Genomic DNA, 27,463 nt, shown 5'->3' with positions numbered 1-27,463 from the left:
ACCCCTGTTAATTCTTCTTTTATTCAAATTGGCAGAGAAAAACTTCCCAAGTCTTCACACTGCCTTTTGTTTCACTGGAGGTGGAACATATAAATTTGAGCAAGATTGTCTTAGAGTAGGAGATACCCAGCTTTGAAAACCTAATGAAATAGACTGCTAAATTAAAGGGATTTTATATATTGACTCTGTTGTATTCAGCGGATAGCCACAGTGCTATCACATTGACACTTATTAACTGTGACTTACTGAGTAAATCACTTAAACTTTGCCTGAACAACAACCTAGAACTCATTGCTGAGTTCGAGATGAGACAAGGCAATAAGGCAACAAGTGTGTATTAGGCAGAGCAGGGAAGGAATAAAGATTGGCCAGCCTGATTGTGGTTGTGTTGTTTCACTTGTGTCAACTCTTCATGACTCCATTTGGGGTTTTCTTGGCAGAGATCCTGGAGTGGTTTGCCATTTCCTTCTCCAGTTCATTTTATAGATTGAGGAAACTGAGGCAAATAGGATCAAGTGACTTGTCCAGGGTCACACAGCTAGTAAGTGTCTGAAGATGGATTTGAACTTAGGTCTTCTTGATTCCAGACTTGACACTTTATCTGCTGTGTCATTTATCTTCCCTGGCCAACCTGGAATGTTCCTCAAAATGAAAGCCTCTGGATGAAGTCACCAATGGGAGAAGAGGTGGGGTATATGTATCTTCCAGGGTGATAAGACTTCAGGCTCTGAGAGAAGTTTTAGTGTAAGAATATCATTGAAGACTAAAAAGTAAAAAAAAAAAAAAGAGCTACAATATGTCTAGAAATTCCACATACTGAATACCACAGATCCTTGAGAATCCAGTGGTAAGCAGAACCATGCCTGATCAAATACTAGGTGCAATAAATGTTTGATGATTGATTGATCTTTTTGTATGTAAAAAGGGAAGCATCTTTGCATGTGTTCTATTTATTTTATCTTGAATAGTTGGCATTTGCCTTTGTTCTCTTACTTTTTGTTATTTTTTTTATTTTACTTTTTTTGGTTACCCATAGTAGCATAAAATAAATTGACAACTGGACAGTCACTAAAGAAGGGCAGTCAAAATAGTGAAGGCCTTGGGGATCGTGTTCTGTGAGAATCAGTAGAAGGAATTAAGGATGTTTTCTCTGGAAAAGGGACATCACAAAGGGGGACATGATAAGTATTTGAAGAGCTGTCTATGATCTTTAGATCTGTTCTTCTTGACCCTAGAAGATTGAACTAGGAACAATAGGGGGAGATTTAATGGGGAAAATTTAGGGGTGATATAAAGAAACTTCTTAGCAATCAGAACTCTCCCAAATTGGAATTTGTTGCCTCAATATTTAACAGTTTCCTCCTTACTTGTCAGAGATGTTATCAAGGGGATTCTTAGTCAAGTTGAATTCAGTGGCCTCTCAGGTCCTTTCCAACTTCGAGATTCTGTGCTTTGTGATTTCATTTCACTTCTGAAAAGTTTATTTATTAATAGTCTGTAATCATTGTTAGCAGAAACATAACCAGGAATGAGCAGGATTTTGACAGGGTAGGGAATTTAATGGGCCATTGACAGCTCTTGCACTCCTATATGGGAGAAGGAAAATGTAGAAACTAGTAGTGGGGCAGGAACTGAATATGACCAAGTAAAGCCAGTGTTAGGATGCTGAGAGTCAGCCCTCTGGAGGAGTACCTTAATCCTATAGGATTGATTTTTCAAGCAAGGTGGACAGAAAGGGCAGAGGATGCTGCTTACAGGCCTTCAGCTCTGGTTTGGTTTTGGGATGGGAAATCGTGGCCTAGAAGACCAAGCTCCTCAGTGCCAACAGACATTAATAACTTTTGGGGACAGGTGTATGCTGGTAAATGTTTAACATCTCTGCAAGGAAAAAAATGTAAACATTCCCAGAACAAGGCACAAGCTTTACTTTAATCTGCATGATTTTCATCAACATTTTCTTCATCACTTTCTTAATCCTAGACAATAAACAAAACAATAAATTCAGTCCTGATTTGTAGCGTTTGCAAATTTTTGAGGTGTAAATATGCACACTGAAAATTTAACAATCAGCTTATAGGAGCTGACTCCAGAACACCCTTGCTTTGGATCTACATGCCACCTTGTCTTTCCTTGGATGGAGGAGTTTTTTTGCTGGAGGGGAAGAGAAGGAAGTGAATTTCCTGAACAGTATAAAAATTTTAAACATTCTTTTGTAGGGATCAGAGGCAGGCTGGGCTCTACTTTAAGTGGTTCTATAGGAAGGCAAGGCCTGAAACAGTGCAAGGTGGAGGTCTCTTTAACCCTACTCAGATTTCATGCTTTCTTAAGAGTGAAGCTGTATTCCTCATGTGGATTCCTGGAATCTTTTCCTTTCCTCAGTTTTCCTTTCCTCAGAGCTTTTCCCTTTGCTTGCTGGTCTTTTTCTCAAGGATTATATTAGAAGACTGAATGGAAGGTTTGCCAGGCTTCATGATGAGGCAAAGTAGAGATACTTCATTGTCACAAACCTTGCAGATGACAGAGGTTGGTGTCTTTGACAAAGGGAGAAATGTTTCTTTGTGCCTAAAAGTTCTCTTTAACCTTTCAGCATGGTCTATTCTGGGAAAAGGATGGTGGTCCGTGGCAAAGCAAGAGATAGGAGAGAACCAGTTCCTATTTCTTGCTGCTAACCATGCCCTCTTGAGGATGTTTCTTCTAGGAACTTTTTCTGTTTCTCAGTTTACCCTTTTAAGATGTTCAAACTTTACTAAGGCATGAGACTTGGTGGCTAAGTGAACTTAGGGACCATAAATGCAAAAAAGGTAAGTGAAAGCCTTAATGTGGAGGCCTAAAGGGATAGGCTAAGGATGTCAAATTTTCTTTTATAGATAATGAATATTCTCTGAAGGTTTTTGAGAAAAGGAGAGATTTGGTGAAATCACTGATTAAATTTTAAAAAGTGAAATCCTCAGCCCTTTATTTGGTGCTATCTACCTATAACTCTGTCATAGACCCTTGTAACCTGCAGCAGGGACCTTACCCCTCATTAGTTTTCCTGCTTTGCCACTATGTGATTTCTCAATTTTCACTGTTTTTTTTTTTCAATTTCTGGCATCACCTCCTGTCTCTGCCTGTTTGGGTTTTTACCTCAATTTGGGTTTTTATTCCATCCATCTAACAGCATAGCCAGATGCTATAATTCCATCCAAAGGTACAACAAGGAGCTGAGCCAGGTAAAATAATACAGGTGTCACCTATTACTTGACCTTCAAAAACTGTCCCTAGAGTGGCAGCAAAAGGAGACATTTCCTTTTTTGTCTTGAATAATTTAGTGTCCCGAATTTAAAATTATCTGGACTTCTGGACTCTCATACAACTTTTGAATAGTGAAACTCTGGTAAGGATTTATAAAAGTATTGTTTTAATTAGGTATGCCTTGAGGGTTCTTAATTAATGAGATTTTTCTTTTTTCTGTGAAATTGCTTCAGTCCTCTTCTCTGATTTGGTTGGTAGAGACCTAGCCCAAGATGACTTAATTTGCCTTTTATACTCCTTGTCATAATCATCAAATATCTACACTAATCTAAGTAAAAGAGGGAAATGGAGCAAAATAACTCTGTTTCCACATGGCTGAGAGATAAATATTGTTTTCTTCTGAGCTTCCTTATAAAATTACATGCTTACTTTGATGAAACATTTTTTAGAAACTTAAAAATTATTATCCCATCGATAATGGCTAATGGTCATAATGATGTTATTACACACAACACACAATTTTTCCTCAATTCACACAGACAGAATTTTATAGATTATCCTTTCAATCAGTTGACTATCCCCCATGATACTCCAGAGCAAAACTGTTGCCTGGCTACCACACCCTTTTATGGGGTCTCTCTCCCTATTAGAAAATAAGCTTTTAAAAGACATAGAATATCTCTTTTCTGTATTTGTGTCTCCAGCAGTTTGCACAATGACTGGCCCAAAGAAAGCACTTAATAAATGATTTTTTTGCAATCATTCAGTGAGTTATTCCCAGAGTCTCGTTTGACCATATCTGCTATCATCTACCTACCCACGTAGGAAAATCCAAAAGTAAGTATTTTCTTTATTGTTGTTCAGTCATTTTCAGTTGTCTCTGACTCTTTGTGACTCCATTTGGGGCTTTCTTGGCAAAAATATGTTTGCCTTTCTTTAAAGTGGTTTCCTTTTTCAGACCATTTTACAGATGAGAAACTGAGGCAAACAGGGTTAAGTGATGTGTGCCTGGGTTCACACATCTAGTAAGTATCTGAGGCCAGATTTAAACTCAGGAAGATGAGTCTTCCTGATTTCAGACCCAGTAGTTTCTTCACTTTGCCACCTAACTGCCCCATTTTACTTATTAGCAGCATATAAAGCATTTTTTTTCAGCAGATGGTATAGAAATTTTGAAATGGAAATGCAGAAGTCAAAAGAAACATAGAAAGGTACATACAATCATCTATTTGGAAAAGATTATTGGAGATTAATTTGTATATACTAATGGGGGATAAGAAATAAATGATGGAGTGCTGAACCTGGAGTCAGGAAGATCTGAATTCAAATCTCTCCTTAGACACTTAGTAGCTTCATGATTCTGCATAAGTCATTTAACCCCTCTCAGCCTCAGTTTCCTTATCCATAAAATGAGGATGATAATAATAGCACCTGCCTCTCAAGGTTGTTACATGATAGATTGAGATAACCTGTAAACCTTGAAATTTATTAATGCTAGCTATTATCATCGGTATTGTCTTTGTTATTATTATTAACAGCTATTTAACCTTTTTGTGTTTAAGGATTCTTAAGAAAGGCAAATGTAATAGGTCCTATGAGTAGTTTTGTTTTGGTTTTGTCTCTGGAGAAGACAGAAGTCTGAAAGGGACTTTTAAAAGTAAGGAGAAGGAATGGGAGGGAACTAACTATCAGATAAGATAAGTGTATAAGGTGAGGGATATTTAATCATTGAGGATGGGGTAATAAGAATGATAAAACTGTCAACCTTTCATTTTAAATGGATAAAGGATTATTGAACATAATTACACCCCCCACACATAGACATACAGACATCTCTTTATAGAAACACATTAAACTCAAAAAAGAAAAAGGAGGGGACAGGGGAAAGAGAATGATAGAGAAGAACTTAAGATAAAGGGCAGAAGACACAAAGGAATCAGCAAAATAAACTCAAACATCAAAGATGAAAGGCAAAGACAATAAAAAGTAAAACTCTGATATCAGCAGTGGGGCATAGGGAAAAGAAGAGATAGAAATCTGTTTCTTTAGAAATTACAATTGTCAAGCAGCTTTCTCCTATTTTGCCATCTTTTATTTTCATGGAGAAAGGAGGAAGCTGAAAGGAAAAATGTACAAGAGGACAGGAAGGAGGGGAATATACCATTAATGATTACAATTATAAACATGATTAAGATAGATTTTCCCATAAAACAGAAGATAGCATAATGCAATGGAAAACAGAATCCAACAATATGTTGTTTAAAAGAAACATTTGAAACAAAGATTCACATAGAGTTAAAAAGAGGGTCTGGAGCAAGCTGAATTACTCTTCAGGGGAACTTAAAAGAGCCAAGGTAAAAATCATGATTTTAAATAAGGCTAAATTAAATATAGATATGATAGAGATAAATAAGAAAACTACATAGTAAATAAAGGCATCATACAGTGAATCAATATTACTACATAGAAATATATGTATATTCTAGGGCTGTATCCCAAAGAGATCATACAAATGGAAAAAGGACTCACATGTACAAAAATATTTATAGCAGGTCTTTTTGTGGTGGCAAAGAATTCGAAATTGAGAAGATGCCCATCAACTAGGGAATGGCTGAACAAGCTGTGGTATATGAATGTAATGGAATACTATTGTGCTATAAGAAATGATGAATAGGTTGTCTTCAGAAAAACATGGAAAGACTTGTATGGTCTGATGCTGAGTGAAGTGAGCAGAACCAGGAGAACGTTGTACACAATAACAGCCACACTGTGCAATGACTAATATTGATAGACTTAACCCTTTTCAGCAATATAAGGATCTAAGACATCTCCAAAGGCCTTGTGATGGAAAATGCTATCTACATCCAAAGAAAGAACTATGGAGTTTGAATACAGATTGAAGGATACTATTTGCTATTTTTTTCTTCTTCTGTTTTGTTTTGTTTACTCTTTCTGGTGGTTCCTCCTATTAATTCTAATTCTTACAACATCACTAATGTGAAAATATGTTTAATAGGAATGTATATGTATGACTTATATCAGATTTCATGCTGTCTTGGGGAGGGAAGTAGGGAAGAAGGGGGAGAAAAATTTAAAACTCTAAAGCTTATGGAAGTGATTGTTGATAATTAAAAATAAATTAATTAATAAAAGAAATATATGTATACACACATATATATGTATATACATATATATAAACATAGGCACTGAATAGCACTTTATATAATAATTATTAGAGAAAAAGATAATCAAATTACAGGGAGAAATAGACAATAAAACTATAAAGAAGGGGATTTTGACATACACTTTCCAAACCTAGATAAATCTGATGAAAAGATAACCAAGAAAAAGTTAAGGACTTAAATAATTAGAAAAATTAGAGATAATATTTTATGTATTGAGGTATATGCAGAAAAATGCAGAAAAGCAGAAACACTAAAAAACTATTACCTTGTCAAGATGGAATAAAGGGGTTTTGAAGAAAAGTTAAAATTACTTAAATTTATTCTAAAGAACTAGAGGGTCAACAAACAAATTATAGAAACAATAGAAAATTTTCCAAAAGAAGTTACAAAATAAGACAATATATAAAATGTATAGGATACAGCTAGAATAATTTTTAGGGGGAAATGTTATAGTTTCATCAGCAACAATGACAACAAAAGAGAGTGAACACATCAATTAATTGGTTATGCAACTAAAAATGGAACAACAACAAATTAAAGGTCTCAACTAAGCAACAAATTTCAGAGCAAATTTCAGAAATTCTGAAATTCAAGAAGTTAATAAGGTTGAAAGCAAAAAACTGAATTGATAATGCAATCCAGAGCTATTTAAAAATAATAAAATAGATAAATAGCTACTACCATTTTTAAAAAGAGAGGCAAATGAAAACAAAAAGAAACTTCATAAGAGTTAAAGAAAAAAATAAAGAAATTACTAGAATCTATTTTGCCCTGTTACTTGCTAACAGAAGTAATTATTTAGAAGAAATGGGTGGATATTTATAAAATACACAGATTAACAAAAACAATTTAAATAACAAAATATCACAAAAAGAAATTAAATAAGATACAAATAAACCCCAAAGTAGGAAAACAAAACTTGAGTACCAGATATATTTATGAGTTCTATAAAACAAAGAACAATTAATTCTAATATTATATAAAGTGTTCACAATTATTAGATTAAAAAAACTACTTCATATATCTTTTTGAAATACCAATCAACTATTTATACCTTAATCAGGGAGAAACAATACACAGAAAGAAAACTGTAGAGCAATATACCAGTGAACACTGATGCAAAATTTGTAAATAATATATTAGTAAGTAGACTAAAACAATATATTAATTATAAAAAGAATACACTATTCCAAGGCTAGATTCATACCAGCAACATAGAATTTGCTCAAGATGTGGAAGACTATAAATAAAATTACTTTTATTAATAGTACAAATAAAAAAACTTGATTAGCAGTACATGCTCAAATGGCTTTTGACAAAATTCAATATCTTTATCTGCAAAAACAAACAAATACAACAACACTAGAAGGCAAGGAGACAGGTGAGTCTTTATATGTTCAGGATAACCCATCATTCTCTACTGTAGGCCTTGAAGTTCTTGGTCTCTTTAGGGAATAGTCTTCTTCATATGCGTCATATGCCATATTCAGGGCAAAACTATCTCTCCACTATATCCTCAGTCTTCTGGTCTTTAGTTGTCATGGACAGAGCTACTCCTCTTCTACACTTGAGCCTGTCAAGCACTTTTAATGCACAGCTACCATTTCAGGGAACTGAGAAAATGTCATACTTATTTTCTTCTTTTGGCAAAAAATGCATTTGAACAGCTTGAAGCAAAACAGATGCAAAACTTCTCAGTCCTTTGTTTTTCCCGCTCAACAATAGAGAGTAGTAAAGAACAACACAGATAATCATCTGAGAGAGGGGTTTCCTTTCTTTCAGGGTATAAATAATACTAAAAGGCAATAAGCCCAATCAACTCTTCATACAAGAAGAAGATTCTGCTTCACCCCCCATCCATCCTTCAGTAGCTAAAAGGCTCTCCTTTAGTTAAACAACTCTGTGTGTTAGCTGCAAAATCAACCTGTCAATTGTATTCAGCTACTGTCTACTTCTGAAGTTAGCATTTTATAAGCAGCTTGTCTCTTAATATTTGGTATATTATATATTAATACATCTGCAAATATATTTATGTGCTAATAAATTAATTATATATTAATGCATCTGCAAATATATTTTTGTGCCTCCACCTCCCACTGCACACAGTTTCTCAGTTCCCTGCTAGTGGTGGCTGGTGTTAATAGAACTTGACATTGTTTCATTGGCCCAAGAGTAGTTCTGTCAGAATGAGAGCTATGAAGAGCAAAAGGCAAAATTTCTTTGGACTTTTCCTGTGCTCAGCTTCCCCTCCCCCACAACTTCTTCTGGTTTTTCTCCTTTTTCTTCTCTTATTTTCTCTTGGTCTTCTCTCTAAGGAGTCACTTTTTAAATTAATTTATTTATTTTTAGTTTTCAACATTCACTTTCACAAGATTTTGAGTTCCAGATTTTCTCCCCATCTTATCCCTTCCCTTACCCCAAGATGGCATGAATTCTGAATACCTCTTCCCCTAATCTGCCCTCCCTTCTATCTCCCCCCCTTCTCTTATTCCCTTCCCCTTCAATTTTCCTGTAGGGCAGAATAGATTTCTATACCCCATTTCCTGTATACCTTATTTCCCAGTTGCATGTGAAAACATTTTTTTAACTTTTGTTTTTAAAACTTTAGGTTCCAAACTTTCTCCCTTCCTCCCTCCCCACCCACCCTCAATGACAAGGCAAGCAACTAGATATAGGTTATTCATGTGTAGTCATCCAAAACACTTCCATAGTAGTTGTGTTGTGAAAAACCAAGTATATTTCCCTTAATCCTATCCCACCCCACATTTATTCTATTCTCTCTTTTGACCCTGTCCCTCCTAAGAAGTGTTTGCTTTTGATTACCCCCTCCCCAGTCACTTTCAATCTATAGTCATATAACCAGGGACTTATTTCCTACTAGTAAATTTCTGAGAGTTCAGAGTCCTACTTCAGTTTTTTGCCTTAGCATTTGATCTTTCATTTTATTGAAGGAGGTAAGACATTGAGATTGGAGACTGTGAAATTTTAGAGGTCAGTAAGTTTGAAGCTGCTAAGCCTCTGGTAGTTTTGTGAGTAGAGGTTTGTAGCTAGTTAGGCCAACTTTAAAGTCAAGAGGAGTGAGGAAAGTCATTTGGGTCTAGCAGTAGATGCAACAAGGGCTTATCTAGTAGTGTTGTCAAATTTGGATATGAATTTGATATGAACAGTGATATGTAGAAATTGTATTTGTGTTCAAGATCTCCAGATGCCAATCTGATATAAAAGAGACTGTGACTCTGAAGTCTTAGAGCAAATATTCATTTTCCAATTTTTGTTATATCCTAGAATTAAATTTGTTTTTTAAAACCTAATTTATATTAATTGGGTAAATGGGACTGGGTTACTAGCCAATGGGGATTAAGAGGGAATAGACCACATAGGAATGGTACTTCAAGCCAATGGCATTAGAATAGAAACATCCCTACCCTTCATGGATATTCCTAGAACCCTGAGGGGGAGATACAGCCGGCTTTGCAATGGGATAATAAGGCCCAAGTGCTTGTTCTATCAGCCAAAATATAAGTAAATAGGAAGATCTATTAAAGGCAAGTGATTAGAAGGCTAAAGGTCTCTTGGCAGCTCTGACACTCAAAGTGTCCAACTAGTCCAAAACTCTCTGGTCTACTAGAGACACTGCTGCTACCTGTGAATGCATTAATCAATGGAGGATTCTGGGAGTAAGTACACGTCAAGCATAACTTGGAAGGAGAAGAATTGTAACAAAAAGAAGTCTGAAACCTTTTTGTGGTAGTGGGAATGACATATAATGATGTCAAGCAGGAAAAGAACATGCAGTAAAGGGAACAGAACAAAGATTTGCTTGGGTGCAGGAGAGAGGAATTGGTGGGAAGTAACTAGAAATGAGGGTGATGAGATGTAGGGTCGGGAGTAGGGAGAGGCATTTGCTTGAGGTTTTTTTTTTTTTTTTAGCTTCCATATTAAAACTAGATTTGCTTGAAGAACAACTAAATGAAATGAGACCACTATTCAAACACATCAAAACTATGCGTAAGATCCTACAGCTGTACTCTTGTAATGTATGTTGGGGGACATTTAAGAATTAAACACCTTAGATAAGAGAGATCATTAAATTTTAGCTCAAATAATTCATCTCTAAAAATACTGTTTATGGAGGCAATTTGGACATAATTTAATATACTGTAATATGAGTGGGCCAGAGTCATAATTAGTTTCTTATTTAAGTCTTTGACTCATTTATAAAGGATTTTTTATATTTTATAGAACAGTGATGATTGTATTTATCCTCTCCAAGTCAATGACAGTTTAAGAATAATGAGTTTAAGGGCTGATAATTAATCATTAAAACATTTCCTTGAAAAACTGATGTTAGAAGTCAGAAAGTTAAAGTAATCTATTCATGGATACATGAAATGACACTCTTGCCTAAGGATTTTTCTTTTAAGACTAGAAGCATTTTCCTCATTCTGCCTAGACATTATCCCATTTAATCTTCAAATTTTCAAAATGCACCACAACATATTTCTCTGAACTGAGGAGTTCGGCTAAGGTGTCATAAAAAGTTACTCTGTATTTTTCTTTGAAGTCTCCTTTGAGTTATTCATATGAGGAAATAAGATATACCAGAGGAGAAAATGCATTAGATGGAGCAGCAGCAGATAGGGAGAGAGGAAACAATAATAGGGAATTTGACGCTTTGCAAAATGACTAATGAAAAATTGTTTCATATAAATAAGATTTTAAAGTTTGTACCCCCAGAAAAGTTAGAAGAGTGCTCTGGCTTTTAACATGAATATCCAGTGAAACTAATTGAGTCTGATGTAGTGTCTCAACTATAAAAATATAACTAAACATTTTTATGTACTGAATATTTCAACAGCACATTATTATTGAACCATACCATTGCAACTTAAATTTGTGACATCTTCTAGAGGTCAGTGAAAATTCATCAAATGAATCAAGGATTTATGACCTATTGAATAAAAAAATTGTACATGCTTGCTTTTACCTCTTATTTTAAGATCTTTAGAGGGGCCCAAGATGTCAAATTACAGTCATCTATTACTGGTACATTCAGGAAAGTAACAATATATGTTTCTTAGACATACTGTGAATAATTCATTATTTTATAATGATAAAACCAAAAAGGGACATTTTAGTTTAGTTTTATTAATTGTGTTTTATTAATTTAATTTTATCAAGTAATGTAGGTGGCCCATGAAAAGTGTGTGTGTCCACATGTTCTATATGTGACTATCAGTGAGGTATGAATAAATAGCTATAAATTGTCCACCCTTCTCCAAGGGGGACAGATTCCTGCCAGGAGGGGAATAGCAGGTTGGAACTATTCTGGTCTTTCTGCTTTCCTTAAAGAGAATATACTAGGCTAGAATTACATTTGAACAACCTCCCTAAAAATTGTTAGTCAAGAGACATTTTTTTTAAGATTCAAGCCATTCTCTTTATCATTTGTACCTTAACAGGGAAGGAGTATAGCTAATTTCTTTCTGACTTCCAAAGAACTTCAGAAATTGAATAATAGAACGTTATGGAAATATCCTTTAACCAGTATATAAACTTAGTCAAAATATGTATAAGAATTCATACAGTTTACAGTTTATTTGGTTTATTCATCCTTGGTCAGCCAATGGGATATGTTGACTGTTTCCTTCAATGAAATACACAATGAAAAGAAGAAGATGAATTTAGCATGATCAAAAATAGTGGTTCTTTCTGTCCAAACTCTCTTACTGGAAAGTATTGAACTACTTGTTCTTTGAGAAAAGAAACTATGGTTTCCTCTCCCAGATACACATCATTAGAGTAATAGAAACGTAACTCACTCTTTACCTAAGCTATAAATAATAAATATTTTCCTTCCTTCCTTTCTTCTTTCTTTCCCTCCCTGTCTTCCTGTCTTTCTGTCTTACTTCCTTTCATTCCTCCCTTCCTTCTTTCTTCTTTTTCTCTCTCTCCATTTGCACACGTGGTTTTTCTCCTAAGACAAATCTTAAAAGGTTAGGGATGTAACTCAAAACTTTACTTGTCCAATTATATATTTGTCATCTATGAATGTAGCTACTATTTATTTTTTCTTCATGTGTCACCTTTGGGTGGAATAGTTCTGCATTTTACAGATTGCTGCCAATGTAAGGCATCATTTTGTTTTTAATATCAACCTTAAGGCATTGTCCTAATGATTGGATGTTTAGATTTGAGGATTATGTCTATATTCATATTTTATATCTAAGTCATGATTACATAAATTTTGTTTATATCTTTTTCATGATTTGTCTCTCAAGACTACAAATTATTACCTTTTTGTCATTTTTAAGCTTCTCCATCTTCTTGATAAGCTATATTCTCATGGATTCAGTAATATCTCTATGCAGACATTTCCCCAACTGACATTATTACTTTGAATTTTCTCCTGAATTTTCATGTATCCAGATGTTTACTGGGCATCTCCACCTAGATAATTGCCATCACCTTAAATGCCACATTGCACTGACCAACCTGGTCCAAACCGAGAAGGTGCTCCCCATTACCTGAAAGATAAAGTCCAGCCGAGCCTTCTGCACAAAAACTGCTTAACTGATACTGCAGCAGTGATTTAATATTGGTGGCCAACTCTGGCCAGTCATGGCCAGTCCATGAAACACTGCACTATTTACAAACTGCTCCAGGAGTATGGCATTAAAGATGTGTGTTTAGCCCTTTGTTAAGTTTACAACCCCCAAGATAAATTTTTGTTGGCAACTTGCCAGAGTGGTATAGAACTGGTCTCAGAATTAAAAGCTCTGGGTTCAGGTCCCACTTTTCATATATCCTGACTATATGATGATCCTAGGCAAGTCATAAGCTCTCAGTGTCCCAGATAACCTTCTAAGGCTGTAAACTATAAAGTATTTGTTTATTTTCATCAGCAGAGTAATCTTTCTCACTGGGAATTCTTTATGCCGATGGAATCAAAGTTCTATTGTGGAAAAAAAAGATTTTTTTTTAAAGTATGAGATCCATGGTAATAAAGGAAAAAGTGATTTAGTGTGAGTCCTGGCTAAAGATTTATTTAAAGACTAAACAAACTTTATCCCCTTAACTGCTGAGTTCACCTTTACTCTTATGCTTATTTACTCCGCTGAAACTCTAATTCATGTTACCAGCTGTGATCTTCTCTTAGAGAAATTATGTAGTATTTTCTCCTTTATGTTGGTTCTAACATTTTTTGGGGAGGTTAGGCAATTGGGGTTAAGTGACAGGGTCACACAGCTAGTAAGTGTCAAGTGTTTGGCCTGAGGTCAGATTTGAACTCAGGTCCTCCTGACTTCAGGGCCAGTACTCTATCCACTGAGCCACCTAGCTGTCCCTGGTTCTAACATTTATTACAAATGCCATGTTTGTGTAGTATCGAAGTAGAGCTTGGCAGCAGCACCCCTTACCTATTGTGCGCAAGATTCTGTACCAGATGTCAGGAATGCAATGAAACATCATCCCTGTCATCTGTCATTCTCAGAATTATATAATGCTAGATTTGAAAGGGACCTTAGATATCATTTAATACATTTTCTGGGGTTCTCTCTTGATCTCTCTCTGATGAGCCACAATGGCAATCTTTAAAGGTTGTCATCAATGGAGGTTTGTAATATTTATCTCATTTTGTCCAGCAATTCCACAAGGTCACCCTACAATTCTCTGCAAACTCTCAGGACATTAAGTCTCCAGACTGTATCTTACTTCCATTTTATCAACTAGGTATAAAACAGCCCTCATATTTCCCCTATTTGATGGAGTCCTAAGATAGGTAATCCTTGTGACAAGTGTGAATTCTTAAAAATCTATTTCAAATTACACTGATGTTGTAATTAAAACTATCATCAGAAGGAGTTTGGTTTCATTTTGTTTAGACAGTTCTAAACTAATTATACTATGAAGACACTGGAAGGTGCTGAATTAAGCACTAATGGAGAAAGCTTTTCCTCACAATGTGTTAACATAAATTTGTAGTTCTGTAATAGTGGCCAACTCTGCTTGGAGTCAGGAGGACCTGAGTTCAAATCTGGCCTCAGACATTTGACACTAGCTTTGTGACCCTGGGCAAGTCCCTTAACCCTGATTGCCTCACCAAAACGCAAAAACAAAAGAGGAAGAAGAAGAAGACAACAACAACAAAAGTGACACAGAGAGTAGCAATTATAAAATAAATATATTTTGTATGGAAGAACTATATTAAAATAAACATCACAGCATACATTTAAATGTGATGATTCTGTAGTATCATTCTATATATGTATATGTATTTATTTTTTCCCTTTAAAGAAATCTTCTTTTAGGGATGTGACCTATGATTAGGGAAAGTCTAAATACTTTCAGGTATCTTTAGTTTTATTAGTATAAGTACTCTATCCACTCATGCAAATCACAAACTTTACAGGTCTATTTAGGTATCTTTTCATAAGTTTCACCATTCTATAAAGAATCCACTCAATTTGGCTAAGAACCTTCTCACTCTTTGAATATATTTGAAATAGAAATATATCCTCATTCTAGCTGTGAAATAGAACGTCAGCTCCATGGAAGCAGAAATTATGTCTTATTTAAGCTTTGCATATTTCCTTCTAGCACCTGGTATAGTAGTCTGGACATAGGTAAAACTTATGAAATGTTTATTGAAATCTGTTATCTTTCATTCTTGGTACCAGAATGGCCTACCTCAGTTGCACTTTTATGTGACTGTTTCACTTACAAGTCATTATTGGTAATACAACTATTCATTATTTTTGGTTATTTTTCTCTTTGCTATTTGGGATATTTGTAACTTTGATTATTCTTAGGTCCTCAAGGGGTTCTATCACTTTCTGCCATTTAGTATCATCATAAGAATATTTGCATTAAAAATATGACCATTTATGCCAACAAGTAGTTCGGGGGTTATTGTAAGCATAGTACCATTTTCCAAATGTGATACAACCAAATCTTTTCCTCCTATATTCAGACTAATATGTGAAATAAGTATTCCATTTTACTCTGGAATTGCAAGCATACTTACATCACATACGGGGCCTAAGATTTGGCTTATATCTCATCCAATGAATTTTGTATCTATAGAACAGGCAGGAACTACAAAACAAAGAGCAGAGTATTTAATTGAGACGTATAGCACAATGAATAACATGGGAAAATCAAGCAATTGAATGTTCTCAGGCTCTATAAAAATGAATGCAACCTCCTCACAGACACACATGCTGGCAGCGGAAGGAAACAAATCTCTAGAAAGTTTAAACACTTCTAGGGTCCCCTCTTTTGTCTACATTCTCATGTCTCTGCCTCCTGCTGACCTGTGGTACCTTCATTCTGCTGTCAGCTCATCACACTGCTTCTTGTTTTGTCCACAGGTTCCCTTGAGCTGAAGCTCTGTCCTCAGCTGTTGCTCTGCCTCTGAAGTTGTCATCTTTTGAGTCTCCATCTTTGGTACTTTCTGACACTGTTCTGTGGATATTTTATCTGCCTTTTCAGGAAAGTGTTAAATTCTTTTAGCAATGGCTTGGACTGTATGTTTCAAACTCGTCACATATCTTCGGTTTCCATACTAAAAATACCTACAGCTTTCACTTAGCTTTAATAAAAACAATGGCTTGCTTTTCAGGAAGCTATAAGAATTTATTACTGGCCCCACTCCACAGAAAGTCACCAGCCCTTACCACTAAGTGAGTTAAGGCCAATATTCTGCAAGCTGGTAGAAAGATCACTAGATTTCAACTCAAAAGACCCTGTTTTAAATTCTATCACTGATGCTTGCTACCTATGGAATCTTGAGTAAGCCGCTTAATGTCCCAACATCCTTATAAGCAAAAAGAAATGAGTGACCTCTAATCTCTGGATGACCATTTTTAGATAGCCATCTCTAGATGGCCTCCCAGGCCTCTCTCAGCTCTAGATCTATGATCATAGAAACCTAGAACCTTTTTCCTGCTTCAATGTGAAGACAATTCTTTTTTTCACCAATGGTCAGCACTTTACACTGTTTCTTAGATTGAGAATCTATACCTATTTTCGTTTGTTTTATAAATTAGTATCATGTCCCATCATTATAACCTTGACCAAATCACTTATCCTAAATGAGCCTCACTTTCCTCATCTGTAAAACAAGACAGTTGGACTAAATGACACCTCAGTCAACCTCTGGTTCTGAAGGATCTTATAATCAGCAATATCCATTCTCCAATCATTGAAATTATTCTGTAACTTGGGTAAGATTCTAAAAAAGCATTAGAGACATATGAAAGGAGCCTGTACTGGCATCATCATTGGAAAGCATTTGTACCCCTCAGATATAATAAATGGAACTGGAAATGAATTAAGCTAGAAGAATTATATGTTCCAAGTAAATTATTTTTCAGTTTCCCATCATTTTGTATTATAGGCAACTTCTATTTACCTTCCCCTACTATTTGTGTGGATAATTAAAATGTTGCTGTTATCTTAATTGGAATGGAAGAATCAAAGGGGAACAGAGATTTATAGGATATAGAAAGAGATTAATAGAATGATGAAAAATCTTCATCTTGAATATAATACATTACACTTCTACAAAGTGTTAATAAGAACTAATGCCATCAAGAAGCTGTATATTGTGTTTATTTCATTCAGTCAGTCAACAAACATTTACTAAGTTTTCTATGTGCCAGCACTTGTTTAAGTGTTCAGGATTAAATAGAAAGATGAAAACACATTTTTTGCCCTCAAGGAGCTCACTTTTAAATGGAATAAATAGCCTGCAAAAATAGCTTACATACAAGACTTTTCAGTGTAAATGGAATGTAATCTAATAGGAAAGGTGCTAGCAGTGGGATTATGGGGAGTAGCACAGGATTGGGAAAAGCTTCCTTCCCAAGATGAGATTTAAGCTGCATCTTGAAGTGAGCCAGGAAAGGCAAGGGGCAAAGGTGGGAAGGGAGACCTTTGCAGGCAAGGAGAGCAGTCATTGAAAAGGCAATAAATCAGGAGATGTAGGGAGAGAGATGGAAATGGAGTGCATTGTTTGAAGAACAACAAGAAGGTCAGAGTCATTGGATTGTAGAATAGGTAGAGGGAAAGAAAGATATAAAAAGATTGGAAAGATAGAAAGGTGTCAGGGTAGTGATAGTCTTTTTGTAGTGATGGTCCAGTTGAGATTATGTAACATAAATTTATAGTAACTCCAGTTAACATAGTATAGTTCTGTGATTTCTTCTAGGCCAGTTCAGCAACACATGAGTAGTGAAATAGCAATGGAAAGTGAGAGTAATCCAAGGCTGGGGTTTGGCCAAGCATGATTGGAAAAGAAGAAAAGGTGGCAAGGGAATATCAATTAAAAGGTGGTATAGAGTTGCACTGATTCATTAAATAGTGGATATAGGGAAGAGAGAGTGTAGTTATTGCAAGAGTGATGACTTGGAAAAAAAACCTGAAACACAGAAGTATTGGAGATCTTGGCAAGGACAAAGAACAGTGTTAGGTAAGTGTAAGACAAAGGAAAAGATAGAATGATAGAAGATTATCATCAAATAAAGGACTTTGGGAGTTTATGAACATACAAGTAGTACATTACTGAGTGACTGCAACATTAAGGTTATTACCATCTCTGTGTATAGCCAAGGTAGACTGATTAATGGGTCACAAGAATTGATAGGAAGTCAAGATGCAGGGCACATCACTTGCCACATGGAAGGCTTGAATTTAACAAACAAGCCAGAAGATGTCTCTTCTTTTAATTGATGCCATATTCTTCTTTCCCACCCCTGCTACTACTATGGTGAAGGAGGAGGAGCCAAGGACCACTCAGAATTTTCCACATCATACCAAAATGACAAATCAATTGAATACTGGGTCACCAAATGACTGAGAAGGGATCAACCAGGGAGTTAAAAGTCTCTGATGTAACCAAATACTTAGTCACATGTGTAGTCACCAGGGAGAGGCAGAAAATGTCTGTGCATTCACCGTAAAATATATGTTACATACATATACAGTATGTGAGTTTATGCATGAAGATTTTATTAAAAATAACACTTTAGGCTTGTGTTCTAAAGATTCTTGAAAGTGGTATTCCAAAATAAAAATGTTAATAATGGAAATAGTGTGAGCAATTAAAATAACTGATATGTATAATACATGCATGAGTGACAAAAAGCTTTGTTTCCTATCATTAAGCTAAAGTTCTACTTTTTGTGTCCTAGAGTAGATGGGCAACTAGGTGGCATAGTTGATAGAGTAACCTTCTTGGAGTCAGGAAGATTCTTTTTCCTGAGTTCATATCTGGCCTCAGAAGTTTACCACCTATGCCCTGGACAAGCCCTGTTTGCTTTAGTTCCTCATCTGTAAAACGACAGGACAGAAGATGACAAACCACTCTAGTATCTTGGCCAAGAAAATCCTAAATTGGGTCATGAAGAGTTGCTCATGACTGAAATGACTGAATAAAAACAGAATAAATGTTATTACCAATTAAAGATTTTGCCCCCATTTTTGCTTCCCCCCTCCTCTATCTAAGAATGAAGATTTACTGTCAAACTGCCAATTAGTTTTATGAATTATAAGTTATAATATTTATATCTTACATAACATTTACAAGTTGCTTTTTTTATTCAGTTTCTGATCACAAGAACTTCCTTTGAGAATATAATTTTTAAATTAAAGTGATAATATGATAGTGATGGTGGAATTTAGAATTTAGAATTATATTTTAATTGTAGCTCCTGCTGTAGTTTACTCATTGGGATTACTTTTACAAAATGTGGATTGCAAACTTTGATATTTGCATAAACAGCTTAGACCTGCCACTTACAAATGGGTAAGATTTAGAAAATCATCTGTATACTATATTTAATATTTATATGACTGATCCTGTGTACCACTTGCTTGAGAATATAGTATTTATTATATAGGTTTCTTTCTACTACATTTGTGGAAGAAGAATTATAGAAACTAATATAACTTCTAAACCTGCACAGAAATTAATAAAAAAGGAAATTGTAAATGTAAATTCCTGACATAACAGAAATATGGTCCTTACAGCACCCAATTTTCATACCAAACCATAACCATACTTATTAAAATAATGATCAAATAGTGACAGTAGAACTTACAAAACTATTTCAAGTCCATTAATCTTCCATTATGCAATATTTCCTGTGTAGACTTGGAATCCAAAGAATTTACCAAATTTATATCTAACAAATAACACATTGATTCAATAGTACCCATTTATATTCAACAAATAATACATTGATTTAGTTCAACTCACTTCAATAATTATTTATTAAGTGTACACTATGTGTTGGGTTGTTCTAATTTGGGTGGGAGAGGAATGTTAAGTCTAAGGTTTGGAGAGATGAATGGGCCTTGTAAGCCATCCCCCAACATTTTACAAGAGTGTGCTCTCTAAATAAATAGCTATGTGGTAAGCATTTCCTTCACATCACACAGGTGAAGGGAAGACTGAAGGCAAAGTTCATGTATTTTAGAATTAGGTACACTAAAGGATTTTCCAGCAGCTAGGTGGCACAATGGAGAGTGCTGGGCCTGGATAAAAACAATTGCAATAGTAATAATAAAAATGGTTTAATCTATCACTTAACCTTGCTTTGACATGTAGAACTCCATAAATCAATAATAGTACCTTGCACTATGAGTTTGGTCACAAGAGTGAAAATAAGGCATTGGCTGATGGAAAAAGGTCACATTCAACATAGGTGCTAGAGATAAAAACAAACAATCCCCCCCCCAAAAAAAAACTACATATAAATTAAAACATATAAAATGTTTGCAGTGATACTATGTTTAATTTAAATCCTTTATACTCCATGATACCCAGCTGAACTAATTCTACAGTTAAAGTGAAGCAGAAGGAATTTGATGTATACCCAGTGACTGACCCATTGCTACAAAATACCTATGTGCCATTGTATTATGCTTGCTTTACACTTGCCCTAAAGTTCTCATCATTAAAATCCCTGATGGAATTGGAACAGTGGCATATCAGACTTAGAGTTGTACAGGACATTCAAGATCATTTAGGCAACAAAGATAACCAGAAGATCTTTTTATTGTGCCCAGCCCTCAAACTGATTCTTATTGTCATATTGTATCGGATTTATTGGTTGATATGTGTTGTCATACATCTCTGGAGTTTGATAAGGATGTGATTTTAACAACATCAACAAAAGACCCTGACTATAAAAAAGCTACTATTGTGACAGGGAAGCTCAAGATGACTCAAAACAAGACAATGATTTGAAAACATCTACAAGTGAGCCACAAAGAAAAATGTTGATTGGATGCCATTCTAACAAGAATTCCTAAAAGTGCTAAAGAAAGATGAAAAAGAACAAAAAAAAATCAAATAAGAGCACTAGAGAAAAATTTTGGGTAAAATAATTCAAAACAATATGAAAAAAAGAATTAATAGTTTGGTAATAGTGATTTTGTATCTATATATATAGAAAATAAGAATTTTGTATCTATCTATCTATCTATCTATATCTATATCTATCTATCTATCTATCTATCTATATATATATATAAAATAACTCATTAAAATTAGAATTGGGCAAGTGGAAGCTAAAGACTCCATAAAACATCACTAAACAATGAAACAAAGTCAAAAGACTGAAAAAATAAAAGAAAATATTAAATATCTCCTAGGGAAAAACAACTGACCTGGAATATAAATTGAGGGGAGGTAACTTAAAAATTATTGGACTACCCAAAAGACATTGTTAAAAAAAAAAGTTGTCAGATCTCCTAGACCTAGAGGATAAGGTAAAAATTAAAAGATTTCATTGCTTATCTCCTGAAATTCCAAAATAAAACCCCTAGGAATATTATGGTCAAAATCTAGAACTCCAAAGTAAAGAAGAAAATACTACAAGTAGCCAGAAATAAAGAATTCTTATGCCACAGACTGATAGTTATGATCACACAAGATTTAGCAGCTGCTAATATAGAGGAGCCAGGGATTTAGAATAATATTATTTTTGGCAGGTAAAAGAGTTAGTATTACAAATGAGAACCTTCACAGCAAAAAATGAGTATAATCCTACAGGAAAAGAAATGAACTTTTAATGAAATGGAGAACTTTCAAGTATATCTGATGTAAAGATCAGAGCTGAATAGAAAATATGACATCCTAACACAATACTCATGAGAAACATAAAAAAAGTAAAAAAAAAAAAAAAAGAATTAGAAACCATATGGGATTTAACAAGGCTCAATTTACATTCCTATTTGGGAAAATGATACCCTATGAACATTATCATCTTTAGGGCAATCAGAAGGCATCTTTGTAGACATAGGCCGTGGGTTATTTGGGGTGATCTCAAACAAAGAATAGAAGGGTAAGAAAAGGATGTACTAAAAGAAGGGGGAAGGAAAAAGAAAAATGGGAAAAATTATCACACATAAAAGAGAAAAAAACAAGGAAGAGTTTTTTTTCCCAATGGAGAGAAAAATGGTGGGGGGGGGAGTGGAGTAGGCAATGGTTGAAGCTTAGGCTTATCTGAACTAGTTCAAAGAAGGAAGAGAATATATACAATGCACAGTTAGGCATAGGAATTCATTGTTCCCAACAAGGAAGTAGGAGGGGATGGAGATAAGAGAAAGGGAGGAAGGTTATAAGAGAGAAAGCAGATTAAGGAAGGCAGTGGTCAGGAGCAAAACAGACTGTTTTGAAGTTTTGCAGGCACAGATAAACATCTCACACCATTTACTAAGATAAACCCAAAATAGGTATATAATTTAGACAAAAAGAGTGATATAAGTAAATTAGGGGAACCATAGAGAAAAAAATTACCTGTCAGATCTAAAGATAAGGGAAGAGTTCATAATAAAAAAGAAGATATTAAGTAGATAAAAAGAGGCAAAATAGATAATTAAATTTAAAAGTTTAAAATAGTGATATGAAATACTGTTTCAAACCACTAATAATTAGATAAACACCTCTGAGGTACAACTTCATACACATTAGATCAGCTAAGACGACAGAAAAAGAAAATGACAAATTCTGCAAGTGATATGGGAAAATAGCAACACTAATGCATTGTTACTGGAATTGTGAACCACTTTATAGAGCAATTTAGAACTAAGGCCAAAGGATTATAAAACTGCAGATACCCTTTGACCCAGTAATATTGATACTAAGTTTGTACCCCAAGGTGATCAAAGGAAAAGGAAAAGGACACACATATATAAAATATTTATAGCAGCTCTTTTTGTGGTGGTAAAGAATAGGAAACTGATTGGCTGCCTGTCAGTTGAGGAATGGCTGAATGAGTTGTGGTATATTATTGTAATGAAAGTTTATTGTGCTGCAAGAAATAATGAAGGTGATGGTTTCAGAAAAACCTAGAAAGACTTAAGTGAGCTGATGCAAAATGATGTGAGAAGAAGCAGGAGAACCATATACACAGTAAAAGCAATCAAGATAATCAAATGTGAAAAATTTAACAACTCTGATCAATAAAATGATGCACAACGATACCCAACGACTCATGATGAAAAATGCTATCTACCTTCAGATAGAGAACTGATGTACTCTGAATGCAAATAGAAGCTTGTTATTTTTCTCTTTATTTCTTCTTCCCTTTTTTCACAACATGGCTAGTATGGAAATGTTTTACATGACTTCAAATGCATATATCATATTTCTTGTCTTCTCAATGTGTGGAGAAGGGTTGGAAAGAAGGAGATAATTTCGACCTGAAAAAAAAAAGAAAAGAGTGTGTGGATGACTTTCTCTTGTGCTCTTGATGCTATCAGCTGACACGTGATTAAGGACAAATAGAACTTGAAACTTTTGTTTGTTTAGCACTCTAGCAGTTGGAAAAGAAGAAAGACAACTACAGCAAAGGCTAGAATCATTGTATTTCTGGGTATATTTCCCTTGTTTCTGTGGAGGTATTCCCCTTGGCCTATGAGTATTTCTCTTGGTTGTCTGGCCAAGATGTTGCCAGTCTTCCAAAAGAGAGAATACAAGGGAATTTGGCTGTGAAAAATTTGTATCACAAGAGTCCTTTAAGCTAAACCCTCATTTTAAGGATTTTCCTGTATTGTGGGTGACTGAGAGTAAGTTTATAGGACTAAGGCAGAAAAGTTATGACTTTACAATGTAAAAAGGATTTAAAGATTCAAATTACATTTTCCTCAGATTCTAGAAAACATAGTGGTTAGAATGCTTGTGTTAAAATGGGTGCAGTTTTTTTTTTTATTATCTGTTTTTGTGTGTGTGTGTTTTTTTTTTGCAAGATTTCCTGGGAGATAAGTTTATAATACCATATCCTTCAACTATACATTCTATTAATTAAAATATTAGTAGTTTAAGGGTCACTTAAACACTGACTTAAAAAGGGATCCTCCAAAATATGAGACAGACAAACTTGAAGTGATAGGGAAGGGCTCTGAAAGTACCGCCAAGGAAAAAAGTTGTCTCTGGCCTTGGGGAAAAAAAATGAGTAATTACTGCTCAGTCATTTATTGTGTTCTGTACTAAGGTCTTCGTACATTTTACAATACAGCCTTGTATTGGCTTTCTCCAGGGATACATATTGCATAGAGAAAAACCAATCTAGTAAGTGCCATCATGGCTTAATGGCTCCCCTACACTGCTGTGTTCTACTTTACTCTGCCACAAAGAAGTTGGAAATGGTTCCCTTGCTTTCTTTCCTTCAAAAACACAGAGCTCACCTACCACAGTATATTGGGCTGGCTGTATCACTACTCCATAGTTGCAGTCTTTTCAAATCTTTTATAATGCTGTCTATAGGCAACTTCAAAGTGGCAGAGAAGATGATGCCCTCATTGGGACTGTTGGCAACAGGTGATGACTTTGTGACCTGAAGATCAACTGACCTGCCTTCCTGATTGCAGTAACAGGAGTGCTTTCAGAAACAGAATAAACACTATCTTTTCCCAATGAGAAAGACTGTCATGAAATGTCACTTAACTTTTGAATCCTTTATTCCTCTGCCAAGCATTTGAGATTGGCCACTGGGAACAAATGGTGTCAAAGAGGTTGGAGCATGCTGACAAATACACAAAGACTGAATATAGAGGTTCTGAGGGAAAAAAGGCTCACTAGGAACCTTGGACAAGAAATGATACAGTATACCTGACATTACCTTCTTGGAAAATGCATTTCGTGTATTCTACACAGGATTATGCTTGGTCTTAGTGTCTTATTATCTATTCCCAGGTTATTAGGTCTAAATACTTTTAGATCAGTTTTTCACTGATGATGTTAAGTCTTTCAAAAGGATTCAAGAAAGTATAAAAGAGTTTACGTGTCCCATACACCATTGATTTTTTGTTGTTGTTGTTGTTTTACAATTAGCTTTGTAACTTAAAGTTATTGGTCAATATCATTTTGCTATTTCTTCATGTGCCCAAATGTTAGAAAATCAGATTAAGAAGGATAGTAAGATGTTGGGGATATAGTCAGGCTGAGAGTTGCATTATTTCAAAACTGAGATTTGTATGATAGAAAATACGTTGATTTTAATGTCCACAACTTGGGTTCAAGTCATAGTTCTATTTCATCTAGCTTTTGTAACCTTAAGCAAGTCACTCAGTTTTCTTACCTGCAAAATGCAGATGATAACTGTTAAATTATTATACTGACATAATTGTTGTGACCATCAAATGAAATCACAGAATCACATTACAAATTTGGAATCTTCTAAGAAGCCAGCTACTCTATTCAAAATCCTAAAGGAATCTTCACTGTGACATATTGGACAAGTAGTTATGCATCTCTGCTTGAAAACCTCCAATGAAAAGATCTCCACCACTTTCATAAGTGGGCTTTATCAGGAAGTATCCCAAATACGTAGACCAGTGTTTGGCACATAGAAAGTGCTCAATACATATTATTTTCTCTTTTTGTTGTTTTTTTTTTCTTTCTCGTGGCTTTTCCCTTTTGTTCTGATTCTTCTTTCACAACATGACTAATGTGGAAATATGTTTAATATGATTGTACATGTGTAGCCTATATCAGATTGCTTGCCATCTTGGGGAGGGGAGAGGGCAGAGAAGGAAGGAAGGAGCAAAATTTGAAACTCAAAATCTTATAAAAGTGAGTGTTGAAAACTATCTTTACAATGAATTAAAAAATAAAATACTATTAAGTGGAAAAAAAACAAAAAAAGAGTGTGTCATTTGTTCTAATTGCTATCAAATTAAATATAATGTCTAGATGATGAGCGTACAGTCCTTAGATCTTGTGCAATATAATAGGCATACCAGCAGTCCACAAAGAAATTTTAGTGAGTGTTTTTTTGAGATATGTGTAATGGAGGGGCTCTTTCCCCAGTTGAGAGCATATGCAGAATGCCTATTGTTTCTTGTTGTGTATTGATTAAAAGCCTTGGCTGTTAAGGCAGAATTAAGTTCTTATGAAACACTGAGCTAAGCAGAAGAATTCTTTCTCACCTGATGGCTTTTGAGTGAGGAGTCCTTTGGGAGTAAATTGCTAGCTGCTTAAACTAGCCCAGAAATGAATTGACCCTGTAGCCAAAACACCATGTCCTACAAGCAAGGAAATCACTAACCCATCAGCTATTCCACACCCAGAAGTGAACTTCTTAGGTGGAATGTTTGACAGTCACCACTTTAAGTTAGAGTCCACTCTTCCTATGGACCTAAATAGTGGAGAAGAGTTGAGTCTCCTTTTTTGGAGGTTTTTGCTCTAGGTTCTTGGAATTTTCCACTGAAAAAAAATTAATAAATGGTAATTTTTAATTGATATTGAGGAGAAATGACAGGTAAAAATGATATTGTGAAAATAATCACTGGTTAGATGATATTGAGATGATCTCTGGTAATTGATATGGGGACAGGAAGAACAAGTATCGATATTAAAAGGAACACGTCTCATGAGGGCTCATTTGCAACAATACTAGAAAGGCACCTCCAGCCCCCAGGGTTACTCCTAGAACCCTGAAGGGAGAAGCTGTAGAAGTGCTCTGAGGATCCACCCTCTGTGACCCATACTTCCAATGAACCCTCATTTTAACAAAGAATTTGGAGGTGAGGGAAGAAGTTAAGCAAAAGCAACTTATGCATCTGTGACACCTGACAATAAATGCAACATTCAACATCAATAGTCCCATTCCACTTCAATAAAAAGGATGAAGACACTGTATTTCCTTACCTCTCCTCTGGGGTCAACCTTGATCATTATAATTACACTTTTTTCAGTTTCATTCTATTGTTCTTTGTATTTATGTTGTTCTCCAAAAAAACCTCAAAACTCAGTGGAGGGAATCATTTAAAACAAAACAGAACTACCAATTGAAAGAGTACTTCTCTCATAGTTTATCAGGGACCAAGCAAAGATAGTGTCTCCTTTGTTCATATTATATACAAATGAAAGATATGATTCTCTTGGATAGACAGATTATCTTCAAGGTTGTATATGACTATGGACATTGACTTCTTGGTTTAGTAATTCCCAAAACCTTTACTGAAACAATTCCTTTTATTTTGTTATTGCTGTAGAATTTCTTCATTATTTTTGTTGCTGTTTCAGTGTTACTATAAAATATGAGTGAGAAAATGCTTGAGAAAGAACTTTCTGATTTAGCAATAGAAATTCAGTTGGCCAGAAATATTCTTTAACCAAAATGATTAGATATTCATAAAAATGTTTCTCTGCCAATTTTTAAAAATGAAGTTAAAGATAGGATACTTTTCTTCTACAATATTTATATTGCTTATCTATTTGGGATTTATTATGGTATAGACTATAATAGGCTGTCCTAAAATTATTTTTGTGATCTTCCTTTTAGTTTTTCCATCAGGTTTTTTTTTTTCCCAGTAGAGTGTCTTTCTACAAGTACTTTATGCTCTTGGGGATAATAGAATGTTTGACTACTTCTTGGATTATTTATTAATTTGGAGAATTTACACCCCTCCACACACACATATGGGTGTAGTCATCCATTTTCTTTAAATCCTCACTTTTGTTAGCATAAGATTGTGCATAGGAAATACTTTTTTTCAAAATTTCCGCTCTATGGAGAAATCTGTAAGTT

Source organism: Vombatus ursinus, unplaced genomic scaffold, assembly GCF_900497805.2.
Source record: "Vombatus ursinus unplaced genomic scaffold, bare-nosed wombat genome assembly UNPS02014818.1, whole genome shotgun sequence".
NCBI lineage: Eukaryota > Metazoa > Chordata > Mammalia > Diprotodontia > Vombatidae > Vombatus > Vombatus ursinus.
The sequence above is the reverse complement of the archived record's forward strand: the minus strand, read 5'-3'. Positions refer to the sequence as shown.